A 15247-nucleotide genomic window follows, 5' to 3' on the forward strand; every position below is an offset into this window, starting at 1 on the left:
TAGATATGTATCAATTTTGTTGATTTTCTCAAAGCTTTTGGTTTTGTTGATTTCTAAAAATGTTTTTATTTCTTGATATCTCATCAATTTCTGCTTTTATTTGTATTATTTTCCCTTCTCTACTTATTTCTATTTACTTTGTGTTTAATTTACTCTTATTCTATCTTTTGGAGGTGGAACCTTAGATTGTTGATTTGAGACCTTTCTTCTTTTCAAATATAAGCACTTAAAGCTATGAATTTCACTCTAAACACTGCTTAACTAAATTCCACAGTTAAATTTGCTATGTTGCATTTTCATTACAATTCAGTTCAAAGTATTTTCTTAAATTTACTTGATATTTATTCTTTGACCCTTGGATTGCTTAAAAGTATGTTGCCTAATTTCCAAATATCTAAGATCTTCCTGGAGATCTTCTCATTGATTTGTATTTAATTCTTGTGTGGATAGAGAACATCCTCTGTGTGATTTCAATTCTTTTTTAATTTACCAAGACTTGTTACATGGGCTAGCCTAATGTACTACATAGGCTTGGGAAAAAAAAAAAAATGTCTTTTCTGCAGTTGTTGGGTAGGTGTTCTGTAAATATCTGCAAATCAAGGGGATTGATAAGAGTTGTTCGGATTATCCATATCTTTTCTGATTTTTAAAATATAGCTATCTATCCATAGCTGAAAGAAAAATGTTAAAATCACCTTCTATGATAGTGGGATTTTCAATTTCTCCTTTAAAGTTAATAACTTTTTTTTTCATGTATTTTAAGATTCTGTTATTAGGCACATACATACTTACAACCGTGTATCTTTCTGATAAATTGATCCTTTTACCATTACTAGAACCAGAGCTACTACCTTATTATTTTATTTCCCCAGTGTGTCTAACCCTTGCCAAGTCTAAAACAGAGTTTTAATCAATGTTTATTAAACAGAAGCCCAAAGTATGCTGAATTTATCCTTTTGAGAGAACTCAATGCTACCCATTAACTTAGTTTGATCCAATCTCATAAAATCTCCCAAGAAGCAACCTCTTGCCTTGAGACAGCACAGACTGAACAATTCCTTCTTCCTGCTTGTATCCCTCCTCTACCCCATGCTTTTCCAGTGAAGGATACAGGCAGCCACACACCCAGAAGTACAAAGAATTCTGCCTCCAACAGCAGAACTTCTCTACAACGAGGGTTTGAACATCTTCATGAATTTCACGTGTAGAGTGCAAATTTTTAGATTGCACATATGGATTTCACTAAGTTGAAGAATACATCACAGGTAAGAAAGAAATGAAACAAGGAGTGGGTAAGAAGAGCTGGTCAACCACTGCCGCCCCTTCTTGGTCTTGCTGTCAATATTATAAAGTCTCCTCTGTTTCATCATCCACCTTCTCCTTCCCCACATATACCCAGCAACATACGCATTTGCTGCATTTTCACCATCTATGCAGAGAAATGGCAACTAAATGCTCTAAATAGTTTAGAAAATCTCTAAAATGTTTAATAAAAGTGCTTAGCTATTTAACAGACGAATAGGACACCTTGGGAGGAAAAGGCGGCTGGCACAGGGCTGTCATTGTGCTCTTCACCATCACGTTGCTGCACCTGCCCATCTGCTCAGGCAGTGCTGCTGACAGTTGGCAATGCACTTGAGTGCAATTTGAAAGACCCACAAGTCCCCAGCAGCTTTCTCTCTTGCTTTCCACACATCATGGTGCCTTTTTGATTATTCTCTCATCTATTCCTATGGTTTAAATGCGATCTTATTTCTTTTCCCACCTTGCCAAATGCGGACTTCTATCAGTTTTCATTTAAAATTGAAGCAGGAATAGATTTTATGATGTGTACAGATGAGAAGACATTTCAGGCTGTGCAAAGATACAGGGTTAGACAGCAGAGAGAACTAATGGATAACCCAATGGGCCATGACTTGAGAGCAGTGTAGCTGTGTTGTTGCCAACAGGTTCTTAGTGGGTCTATTTGGGTTTGAATACCACTTCTTTCCCCTGTGGCTTTGTGACCTCTCTCTTTCCCAGAACAGAGTTACTGTAAAATGAAAAGGAACAGGGCTGGCTGTACAATTTGCAGGACCCAATGCAAAATGGAAAAGTGCACTAAAGGTACTAGAATATAAATAGCTTTTTCTTTCTTCTGTGGTTCTGAGCACAGGACACTGGCTGGAGACTACAGACTCTCACAGACAATGGAGGACCCTTCCTTGTGACTTGCATGTGCATGTGGCCCACTGGCTGTTGGGTTACCTTGCTGTAAGGCACCTGCCAGAGGCAGGGAAATCGGGCCAGGCAATTCCCCTTCTCATGAGCCTGCTGTCCAGCCCACAGAAGACAGGTGATCCCCAAGGAACTATAGCCTCTTCAAAGGGACTTATTTAGTGCCTGGATCAAGAGTGGGTAAGAAACTGTCCCCAGCAGAGTCACCTGATTAATGTTCATGGGCTGCCAGCCCAGGGTGGGGACAGCTACTGCCATGCCCCAAGACACAATGGGGCACATGTGCCTGACCCTGACCCTCCTTGTGCTAGGAGGTGGAGGGCCTTAGTGGTTGCTGTGGGGGGGCATAGAGGCTGTGGAAGGTCTGGGGTACCAGGGGCAGGGAGATGGTGGGAGGCTGAATGATGATTCAGCTGAATCTCTAATGTAAGCTCCTTTGTCCCATTGGACTTCACTTAAAAAACACAAATCCAAAGATTAAACTATTAAAAAATTTAAAGGAATGCAGAGCATTAAACCCCAAGTGCAGAGCTCTTCTGAGTATGGGACCTTATATAACCACACTGTTCACTCGCTCATGAAGCCAGCCCTGAAAAGAAATAATGTAGAACTCTTTGTACAATGCCTGAGTCATTGTTAGTATTATTATTAGCTAGTTGGTCTGTAGGGAATAGAATATAGTACTATGCATTTCAGGCATGTTTATGGATATAGACATGTTGGTTTCCGGAAAAGCAATGATAAAAAAATGCTCTGTCCTAGGAGGGCATGACTCATGGCTTCTGAGAGAGCTGTTGACCAATCCCAGCCCTTGGCCTGGAGCCCCACACTGACCCAGCAACAAGTCACCTGAGGTACCTGCAATTGTTTTAGCATGACTTAGACATGCCAAAGCAGCTACATATATTTTAAGTAGGAAAAAAATGAGTTTTCCAAAGTCTGCAGCTAAATTCAGTTCATGTTCAGCTCATCCTTAAATATCAGTGATAGGAAGAAGATCTCGTAATCACGGGATTGAATAGCCTTTTTTGTGTCCTCTTGTTCATGTCTGCAAGGTGAAGTGGCTTTGAACTGCTAATCTATAAAACAAACATCGTTTGGTTAAGAATCACCTTGGTAGTAAATGTCAATCAAACTTTTGCTGGAAGCTAAGTGAGCCCAGGTGAGGTGCCAGCTCACAACATCAAAGCCCCCACACTCTGAGGGAGTGCTTTGAAAGAATCAGGGGTTCTCCATAAGCCTGTGAAAGTGAGCCCACATACTTTCTACACACATCTTCTTAGATGTTGTCTAAGCAGCCGTGTTCATTTTGAAAGCTTGATCCCTCACTTTTTGTGCACACAAATATGCACTGTCATGACTGTGCTAGCTGTGTTTGCAAAGGCTTTTTGGATACTTGGCCCGGGAAGTCTAGGATATAAAGTGACTGCTGCCATTCAAACAGGAAAGATGGTCTTCCACATCCAGCAACCAGGGTAGGCATGAAAGAAACTGTCAGAGAAGAAAATCCTTGAAACATCAAGAATTTCCCTTTGAAAATACATGGGAAATGTATCTAATGGGAGAGAAGGCCTCACCACTCAATAATTTATTTAGAAATAATTTTCTGTCACTGTAAACCCCCTCTTTTGAGAAAGTTGACATTTTCATGGCTAAGTTCAACTATAAATTTCCTTTATGACCAAGGGTGACCAAGAAATTTCTGGACTGCAAAACAGTGAATATAAAAGGATGCACAAGTCATTCTGTAGCATTCTGAACTGAACTTTAGCTGACCAACATAACTACAACTGAGTAATACCTGCTATATGCCAGGTACTGTTCTAAGTCCTTTATATGAATTAACTCACAACCTCATAACCACATGAGAAAAACAGTTAGAGTATCTTACCCAAAGTAACAGCAGAGAAGATTTGAGCCCTCTAGTCTGTCTCTTAGTGCACACTCTAAACTTCTTGGGGTTAGGATAGGCCCATACCCAGTGGCCCAGCTGACCACATTTGAAGCAGTGGGGGCAACTGGCTTAAGGGTATGAGCCTCAGATGGCATTAGCCAGGAGTTAGTATTTGGCCTAATCTCTTTTGTGTTGATCCTTCTTTTCCTCCTCCTCCCTATTGTTAAAAACCTTGAAAGCTGCATTGAGGAAGTCTCCTTGGGTCGTATTTCGACTATCCTCAAGTTGTTTTAGTTTTTTTTCAAATATCCGGGGCTGATTGGGTAATGAAATGAAAGTGTAAGAGGGCCATGCTTGCAGGGGAGTTTGGGTCTATATGTGTGTATTTATGTAAAGCCTCAGAGAGGCAGGTTAGGAACTTGCTGGGATTTTCAGTGGATCTCTGTGTGACTTCTCTAAGCTTGTCATAATTGACCAACTTGTGCACAGCCTTTTGGAGGGCATGAAGTAGGTGTGTGATCATATTATACCAGAGATCCCAGTCCCCATGGCCGACCTGCTAGTCCCAGTTTGGGTCTGTGTGAGGGATGGCAATGGCTCCCACAGGCTGCCTATTATTTTGGGCATGTAGCTTGTCTGCTTGTTATTGGGCCATATCCAGACCTGCTCCCTGTCCTTGGGGGACAAAGTAGTAGTGAGAATCATATAAATATCATGCCAGGTGAGATCGTAAGACTGAGTGAGATATCGGAATTCTTTGAGATATGTGTCTGGGTCAGACTGGAAGGACCCCAGTCGTTTTTTTATTTGGGAAAGATCAGAAATGGAAAAGGGGATGTGGACCCAGAAGAAGAAGAAGGGGAGGGAGGCTTGGGGGGCTGGGGATGGGTGTCACACGACCTAGTATGGGGAGGAGAGGGAAAAGGTGAAGGGATTGGTGGAGATTCTGGAGCGTAAGGAGGTGGTCGGGGAGCAGAGTGGTCTGACGGATCAAAAGATTGATCTGAGTCTGGAAGGGGAGGTTGGGAATGAGCTAGGAGATGTAGGACAGTTTTGACAGAGAGAAGGACATGATCAGAGATAGAAGGCTTGAACATAAGGAATCTCTCTGGCTTTGCCCTTTCGGTGGCAAAAGTTGTCTAAGTCTCTGAGAGTATCCAAATTGAAAGTGCCATTTTCTGGCCATTGGGATCCATTGTCTAGTTTGTATTTAGGGCAAACATGATTACAGTAGAAAATGAGGCGTTTGGGTTTAATATCTCCCTGGAAGCCAAGAGGTTGTCCAGGACACAGCCCAGAGGCATAGAGCATGGAGAAAATGAGATGTTTAGGTTTAATGTCTCCCTGGAGGCCAAAGGGTTGTAGAAAATAAGACATTTAGGTTTAAATTGGCCAGGCAACAGCCCAAGGGCATAGAGTGTGGGGGTTTGGATTGTGAGGATCCCATTTAGAGGGTGAAAAAGGAGGTGATCAGTCCCAGTAGAAGAAGGGTAACACCAAGGAGCGTCCTCATTGGTATGCACCTTCTTTTCGAGAGAGGAGCCACTGACTGGTTAGAGGAGCATCCTCCAATAGCTGGGGAACATGAGACGGGTTCCCTCGGCCAGGCGCCTGGTCTTTGGGAAGTAGATAGTAGTCATAGAAAGTAGTCAGGGGAACCCATAGAGTTAGGACAGACCCACTGACTCACCCTGAATTGAGGCCAATGGTAGATGTGTTGGTCTGAAATGGCGAAAGGAGAGAGTCCCAGAGGTGCCTGGTTCAGCAGGTCTGGGAGGGGCAGCCAGGGGGGCCAATCAACCCAAGAGAGGGGATCGTCTGAAGGTCCCTGCCAGGACCCTTCCCGGGTTTTGGCACCAAAATGAAAGAAAGTGAGCCAAAACTCTGGGTACCAATCAAGCTTTATTAAAGGGAAAGAATCTGCCAGGCTGCACTCAAAATGGAGAGCAGCAGCTGGCGTCAGGGTGGGAGGGCTTATATAGCCTGTAAGGAAGGCTGATGTAATCAGGGAGGTGGTTGGTGCTGATGTGGAGGAGTTTCTATTTCTCAGAAACCATGAGGTTCTTACAAAGGAAGGGGCTAGCAGCCGTTTTGTGCTGAGTGTGTGTAAAATGGCACCAGTCACATCCAAGATGGCACCAGTCATGTCCAAGATGGCATCAGTTATGTCCAAGATCCATCAGTGAGAAATGGTTGGAGTTCAGCTATATTTTGATGTTAAAACCATCAGAAATGTTTGAAGGATTAAAGTGAATTGTAAAAGACAAATCCTGAATGACTCCCAGGTTTTTGACCTGAGCAATAGAAGGTTGAAGTTGCCATTCACTGAGAAGAGGAGGGTAGGCTTTGGTAGGGACTCTTAAACTTACTGAGTTGCCCATCTGAACAGAGAGGTCAATTAATCAGTTGGATATATAACTCTGCAGGTCAGGGGAGAGGCCCTGTCTAGAGATGTAAATTTGCTAGTTTTCAACATGTAAAAAGTATTTACAACTGAAAGTGCACAATATCATCACTAAAGTAAATAATGATAGAAGAGTTTATTTTCTTTCAAAATAGGATCCACTGATCAAGAACATCAAAATCACCTGGGAACTTGGGCAATATGCAAATCCTTGGGCCCCCCTACACCTACTGAATCAGAAACTCCTGGGGTGGAGCCCTGTGCCTTGTTTTAACAAGCCCTCCAAGTGTTTCTTTTGCCTACTAAATTTTGAGAACCACTGGTTTGCAAATTAGGGAGATAGGAAGGATCTGATAAGGATCAGCCAGAAAGGAGGAGGAAAACCAGAAGGTGTGGTGTATTGAAAACCAAGCCAATAAAGTGCTACAGCAGGAGAGTCACTAGGTAACATGCTTCTAAAAACTGTCCATTAGATTTACACATTACTGTCTGTAATGTGGAGGTCATTGGTGTCATCTGTAGATGAAGCTTTGGTGGAGAGGTGTATGGACACAAGCCTAATGAATGGAGTTTAAGAGAAAAGAAGTGTGGCAGGGAGGGACATTGGAGATCACAAAAATAAGTTGTTGGAGGAATTTTGCCCCAAAGAAGGAAAGAAATGGACAGAAGCTGAAGAGGCAAGTAAAGTGAAGAAAGGGCTTGCTTGCTTTCTTTCAAGAAGGGAGCTATCTATAACAGTATATTTTCATGGTGTTAGAACTGATCCAGTGTAGAGGGGGAAAGTGAGGACTCAGGAGAAAGGGGAGACTTGGAGGAGCGATGTCTCAAGTGCCCAGTGAAGGGCCGGCTCATCAGCCAGGAGCATGCATGAGCTGCTTCCATAGTAATGGACATGGGCTAGATGCAGCTACACAGGTAGGCTGGCAGGTATGGTGGTGACAGCCTACTGAAGAAGCTCTATTCTGATTTCTTCCCTTTGCTCAGTCATTTAGGAAGCCAGGTCACCAACTGAGGATGAGAGTGGCAGAGGAGGGTTGTCATCTAGGAGAGTGGGATTATGAAGGGACCATGGGAGGAAAGAGTACAACTGCCAGGCAGCACAAAAGACCCTCTGAGGGCATTCAGTTTGGATAGACTTAGCAAGGATCAAAGTGGTGATTTTTTTTTTAAAAGAAGGCTTTCTGAAAAAATTAAATCTGGTGCATTCCACCACACACATACAAAATCATATGCAGAAGAGGAAAGAAACATCAGAATGCCACTGTGAAAAAATTCTGACCATCAGAAGCAAACATGGGCTTGGAATTGTCATAGCATGGAAAGAAAGGAAGGCAGTTGGCTCAAAAAATGACCTGAAAGGTGGCATGTCAGCATGTACCCTAGAGAGAGGTGAGTCAGGAGACAGAGAAGGCAGGCATAGATGTGGTCCCTGCCAGCCACACCCTCTACCGTGGAGGACTACAATATACTCTGGTAGAGGGTAGATCTAAGTTGGTGTGGTTTGGGGCATAAGGGTGGGTATGAAGTGGGAGGTGGAGATACAGGCAGAGGTGACCCAAATAAGGGAGGTCAGGAAGTAGAAGGCAGAGCAGGAGAATGGGGCATGATTGGAGGAGATACAGAACAGGGACCTGGGCTCTGGAGTCAGATGTTTCCATCTGGACCCTGGCTCTCCCATCCCCAGCTGTGTGACCTTGGGCAAGTTATGCAATGTCTCTGAATCTCATTTTCTAAAATATTGTACTGCCATAATACAAGCAAAACACCCAGCAGAGAGCACAGAACATACTAAGTACTCAATAAATGCTAACTACTATTATTATAAAGCAATAGGACTAAGGATGGATGAAAAAGGAAGAAGAGAAGAAAGTGAAAAAATGGGGGAAGTTGAGGGAAGGAAAAGAAGAAGGAGAAAGAAGAGAAGGATTCATGTGAGGAGGAAAAGTAGAATAGGAGAAGATAAAATGAAAAACAAGAAATAAGTCAGAAGTAAATAGAAAGAGAAAAAGAGAAATATGTTGACCGTGAGAGTGAGAAACAAATAGGAAAAGAGAGAAAAGACTTAAAGAAGGAAAATGCAAATAAATACACAACTTTATAATCATCTCCTCAAAATATAAGCCCAACCAAAATTTTGATAAACATATGATGGTTTCTAGAGCATCATGTCTAGCAAGAATATGCTTTGACAATGTACATACTTTGATCTTAGACTCAATGTAACTGTCATGATCAACACATTTAATTTGATAGGAAATCCTAGGCTTTACTTGGTGAATAGCTCTAGAATCCTAACATTACTACATCGGGGTCCAGTAAGTCACTTGACAGCATATTTATGATGTTTTCTATTTTTAAAGGCCTTTTATGCCATTTCTCAATCAATGATCAAAACACCTTGTGCGTAGGATGAGGCCATTCATATTAGCAACGTTCGTTCAGTCCTTTTCAGGTGAGGAAGAGCATAGAACATTCAATGCACTGGAAGTTCTTCAGCAAATCAGCCACGTCACCAGACGTCCAATAGTGGAGTCTGAGAGGGACTGCACGCTTCCTCCCTGGACTCCTTTCAGAAATGAAGAGGCAGGTTAGGGCTCTGAACCGATGGGGTCCTATGGGACCTAGGACCAAGGGTCTTCCAATCACAGCACTTTGCCTCATATACTTTTTAGCATGAACTTTGTGCAATTTAGAAACTTTCTAAAGCTGGTAATAAATATGCCAGAAATGTAGACATGCAAGAAAGGTGGGTTTCTTCAACTTTTCTGAACCTGTATGAACTTCATTTCCATTTTAAGCCCCCAAATCTCAATCAGTTCAAGTCCCCCAATTCTCTTCCCAGAATTGTGCTGAAGTTTCAGGTGACTGGAGTTCTAAGGTGCTGTGAAGGGGAGGAATGGGTCTATGCCTTGCCCATCATCTTTGCAGGCTGATGTTCTCTGAGATGATGTCATCCCTTCCGAACACCTGACACCCATCCAGACAGCTCACTGCTTGGCCATTCCCCGCTGCTGAGAATACTTGCTGTTCTCTCACAGAATTTGGGAGCCTAAGGAGAGAGGGGGGCTGCCCAAGGCTCTTCATTATTTTCTTTACTTCTCCCTGGGCTTCACCAGGGACATACATCCCACCTCCATTGAGATTCTCAAAATCATCTGGGACTTGACCGGTGGTGGGAAAGGGCCCTGCGGTGACCCACTGGTCTGGCATCTTCCCTCCGTCTGACAGTCCTTTCCCTTAGCCTGGGCAGCTCTCCCTAGTCCGGGAGAAAGGGGTAGCACTGGGGGGGGAGGAAAAATAGCCCTAATTACACAGTTGTCCAGATCTATTTTTTATGTCCTGGGCTTAGGCTTCTGAAAAACAGAAGCCTAGAGTTTGACTTCTTTGTCACCATGCTTGGGCAGCAGCACTCTTCCTGGAGGCAATAGAGACAAGATGCCCAGGTGCTCAAATTGTTGCAGAGGGGGTGTGAGTGTGGGAGAATGGGCAGCGACAACTAGTACCTCAAAGTCATCCCACTACATGGGCATGTGTGTCTCACTGTAAAAATTATTTCTAGAATTATTCCCCCTGAATGACAGCCAGTGAGATGTCCAGTGTGCTGCAGTACTTGCACTTGAGGGCCTGTGTGTCAATGGCAAAGAGCCTAGTGCCCTGTAGGGTGGTAGTATGGGCCTGAGGGCAGGAGTCTGAGACAAGAGACCCTGGCAAAGAGCAAAACATATGTATTTAGGTCTGAGTTCCGGAATCTTGCTCAGAGCACATTTTCTGGTTCTGGGGAAATTTTCTCATAAGTTTCGACGGAATGGAGTCTACCTGGGAGGCCCCATCCCACTCCAAAGAGGCCTCGCTTGAAAATCTCATTTTTCTTACAACAGATGCTGGGTTTCAGTCCAGATGCCTTAGACATGTTTTCAGTGTATGTGTGGGGCTGAGGCTGGGATGGAAACAGAGCCAAAAAGTGGTGGGAGAGTGTGTAAACTCTCCCCCCTCCCCCTGCCTGGCTCTTTGAACATATTTATTTCTCCTAGAAACCTGGCTGGCAGCAGCAAGGCTACAAAAGTGGAACAGTGAGGGGCAAAGGCCAGCAGACTGGGTCCACAATAGCTTTCCAGCAGAAAACACTCCTGGGTATCTTAGCAGGACTCTTCCATCAGTGGGACAGCTTTAATTGGAACAGCAATTTTCAAACTTTAACCAGCATGGGAAACAGCTAGGAAGTTTATCAAGATTCCAGATTTTCAAGCCTTACCCTCAAGATATTCTGGTTCCATATTTCTGGGTGGGCCCTGATAATCGGCATTTTTGGAAAGCACCCCGTGAGATTCTGATACAACTATTCCCAGTCCACACATTGAGAAACACAGTGGTGGGACCTCTTTGGTGGCCCTTCATGAGGCCAGCTGTAAGGACCCCCGTGTCTCTGTGTAGCCACCTGGCTGTTCTATAATTGCTCTGTGAGCCCCAGAACTCACCTATTCTCCATAGTCAGGTGCATACAGATGCCTCCCACACCTGCCCACCCATTTCCCGTTAGCAGTGAAACAGCACTTGGGCAATTACGGGTAGCACTGTGTCCACAAGACATCTCTAAACAGGTGTCTGGGAGCCAATGTAAATAAACAGCGGAAAAGACAACTTCTGGGCTTGCTTTTGCAACTCTGAAGCACGTAATTGTCAGTCCCACACAGTTTATGACCTGCTCAACACTACTTCGCCTGCTTGTTGTTTCTCGTGTGTTTTTGTCTCCCGAATAAACTAATTTGTCAGGAAGAGGCCTCAATCTTATTTTTTCTCTTATTTACCCCACAGTGTCTATTGGTGTTTGATATAAGATGAGAGTTTCTAATTTATAATAGTTTACTTGCAGAAGTTCATTCTTCAGTCAGTTATTTGGGTCTTGTTTCTCATTAGGACAATGTCATAATAAAGGGGAGTTTTGTTCCCAGACCAGCCTCTAAATGTCTATTTAACTAGCCATGTAGCTGAACTATAGTTCTAATAGTACTATAGAACCTAAAATCATCTATAACATTGCTTTTATGGGAAAATGTGTTCCAGATTCCAGTTGAAGATGCCAGGAACTCATTTTTCTACACACACACACACACAGGACTGGCTCTCTTGAGGGCATGTTGCACAAATGGGGAAGGGCTGGCACAAGTTCCTGTTGGGACACTGGATGGGGAGACAGGGCAAGATGTGCTCCTTTCAGAGTCAGGACGAGGGATCTGGAAGGAAGTGCATTTCAGGGCTATGCGGTCAGGAAGTGGTCCTGGTGGGAGAGTGGAGGAGTCCAGAGGGCACTGACTCCCTTGGCTGTGGTTGCAGAGACCAGTCGGGCAGTCAGGGCATCTTGACAGTCACAGAAGTAGCAGTGCAAGCTGTGATGGCCACATTGGCTGGGGTCCCATCTCAGGCCTGTGGATATTTGGGGGGCGAGGGGTATTGGTATTATAGCTATTTATGGCTGGGTAGCAAACCATCCTGAAAAGTAGTGGTTTAAAAAAACAGCCATTTTATTTGCACATGATTGTGTGATCTGGGCTTACTGGTGGTCATTCTGTGGCTACATTCAGCTGCAGGGAGGCTGAGTCTGGACTTTGCTGGATGCTGGGACTACTGGGTTTTCTCTCTCTCTCTCTCTCGTCACATAGCCTTGGGACTTCTCCTTCTCTATGTGGCCTCTCCAAATGGTCTCTTTAGCAGAGTAGCCAGAGTTCTTACATGGATCTTCAAGAATCAAAAATAGAAATTTCTAGGACTTTTTAAAGCTAGGCTGACCACTGACATAGCGTGGTTAAAGTGGTCCCGGGACAGCCCAGCTTCAAGGGAAGGGACTATACAAAAGCATGAATTCTAGAGGCAGTGGTGGCACTAAGGTACAGAATTCCACCGTTGGTGTCCTTGCACATGTGCGAGTGCTCTGAAGCCCGGGGTACTTAACGAAAGAGTCTCCTCACCACCACCATGTCCATATTGCTGATGTTCCTAGAAGAAGCCTCTAAATAATTTTTACTTATCATTTCTTTTCATGTCTACTAATGTAATTTTTGCTTATCATTTCTTTTCATGACTACTGGCTACAAAATTCATCCTGTCGCTTTTTCCTTCAGATTTTCTCAGCCCATGTTTTCTTCTCATCAACACAGCTACCTACTTTACATGAAAAATGTTCTCAGTCATAATGGCACAATGCCTTGGTAAATGACAGTGGATTTTGAGATGTGTCCAGAAAATAATATATAAATCCTCAAAATTTGCTAATGGTTTATTATTTTAAACAAGCCAACTAATGCAGTTTCAAGGTTGTTCTTATAACAATATTCCTCTCAGACTCATGCACTCACCTGAGGGGGACCTAAAGGGGTAGACTTGTCGATAGTGCTTCAGGAATTGTGTGTATCCCTGATATGGCAGACCTGGCTGCTTCCCCCAATCTCCTCTCCCCCTCTAGCAAACTTCTGTTTTATTTGTGGTGGCAATGTGCCGAGCCTCTCTTCCCACTAAGTGTGGCCATGTGACTAAGTTCTGGCTAATGAAATAGAAGGAGATATTTTTCTGGGACTTCCAGAAAGGTTGCTTAAAGAAAGCTGTCTTAACTGGGAAGGGACCCTTGAGTCTTACAAAGAATTTCTTCTTCCTGTTGCCTGTAACGGCTGGTTCTCCAGCAGCCATTTGGGACCACAAGGTGACTCTGGAGTAGAAGTCACACTACAGGATGGTAGAGTGTAAAGATAGATTGACTCTGGATTAGTGATGATCATGGAACTTTATTCCAATCTTGGACTCTAGAAATAGAAATAGAGATTAAGATCAAGACAGAGATAGAGAGGTTCTTCTTTTTTAAGCTTTGTTACTTTGGAATTCCCATTATAATTAATCCGATCTATCTTATCTACCTGGTCATACCCATGAGGATATATAGCCCATTGTGAATGCTGTCTGTTAAGAACAGCACAGCAGAAGAATAGTTAAGAACCAGTGGTCAAGGCCACAGGGAATTCTCACCTGGACCATCTCCCAACTTCTCTCTGTGTTCATCAGCCCTCTTTACTAATTAATCCTTAATAGATCGACAGGTGTTGCCTCTTTTGGGGCTATAATGATGCCATTCTCCATCTCGAGGGCTTCTCATCCTTTTACTGAAGACGGTCCTCCTCTGCATTAATTTGTTTATCTGCGTTTTTCCTTGCGTATCATCATTGACTAGCATGACTCTTGACACAGAGTATAGGCTTAATAAATGTTTGTTGAATAAATGAATGAACTTCCAATCTTCCCTGGGGCTATGTGTGGGGCTGGAATGCCTTTTCTCTTCCAGTTCATTTTCACATTTCTATCTTTGCTGTACAACCTGTGTTCACCAACCTCAGGGATGAGCTAGATAAGCTTGATGACCACACTCCTGTTAGTATACACAAGCAATTCTTGCTGAATCAATGGTGTGTTTGTTTCGTATTTAAGGCATTGTTTTACTTGGGTTCTGTAAGAGAAATGGGTCTCATTGGAAGGAGATGGGCTATCTATTGCAACCCTGTCATTCTCCTAAGAAAGGCAGAGCTGGGGATGTGATTTGGGTCAGGACAGGGGTGGGTAAGGATGGGATGGAAGTGACTGGAAAAGATGGCTACTCAAGTAACTGGGGAAGAGGGATCTGTCAGCCTTGCCATGGAGGAGACAAGGGGATGGGGAAGTAGTTCCCATAAAGCAGTAAATCAAATGGCAGTCTCTCCATGGAGGTTTTCTTCTAGCTGAGAAGCAAGAGGACTAATTTGGGTATCCACGGAATCTATGGTCCACCCAAGGAAGAATCTGTAATGGGGTCATTCATCTGGTTTTCTCCATTCTTCACACACAATTTTATTGTAGTCAAGTGGCCCCTCACACTTGCTATCTTTTCATATTTATTCCTATAGAGTTTTTTTCTTATTTTTTCTTGTTTATGATTAAGACAATCTATTTCAGTTATTTGGATTATGAAGGTACATATTCAATGTAAAAATTCAAGTAGTAAAACTAATAGTCCTTCACCCCTATTTTATTTTTTTAACTTAAAGTCCTTAGGATGATGATAAAGGAGCCTGATGAGAGTTATTAGATTAATATTCTGAATTCAGAGTCAATATAATTTACAGATATTAATTGCATATAATTAATTAAAAGGCACACCCTGGACTTTATATCATTCCTGAATCTGAATCCCTTCTCACTGGGGGCCAGAGACAGCCTTTAACTTGTGGTGCTAAAGGAACCATCTCTGTGTTGGTCTAGTCTGGAGTTTCTTGAATGTTCCATGGTGATCTTGCCTTGAGCTGTCTCATCTGCGCTTAAATGTCTGCTTCTTGCTTCAGTTTCCTCATTAAATTGTACTTTTGGCTTATAATTTGTCCAAATGCATGCTTTGCAGATTTCTATGGAATATTCTTCTTTCCTGTAATATGTTCTGCAAAATATTGGCCATCATGGGGAAATGGTGGTCCTCTGTTTCTCTAACTCAAGGGCTCATGGTTATCTTTGCAAAAATCACCGTCCTCTGTCCTGGTGCCATTTTCAAGCTCAGCCCATGGGGGGAGCCCTTTAAATACCCATTGATTTGAAAGAGGCTCTTTCTGATTGTACTTTGAACCAAAGGGGAGCAATTCATCCCAGAGGGCCAGCCTGATGGGGAAGAGCGTAGAAAACTTGGGAAGCCTAGGAGGGTCTCCATGCAGTGCTAAAACCAGGAACGG

The sequence above is a fragment of the Cynocephalus volans genome, chromosome 2 (genome assembly GCF_027409185.1).
Source record: "Cynocephalus volans isolate mCynVol1 chromosome 2, mCynVol1.pri, whole genome shotgun sequence".
Classification (NCBI taxonomy): Eukaryota; Metazoa; Chordata; class Mammalia; order Dermoptera; family Cynocephalidae; genus Cynocephalus; species Cynocephalus volans.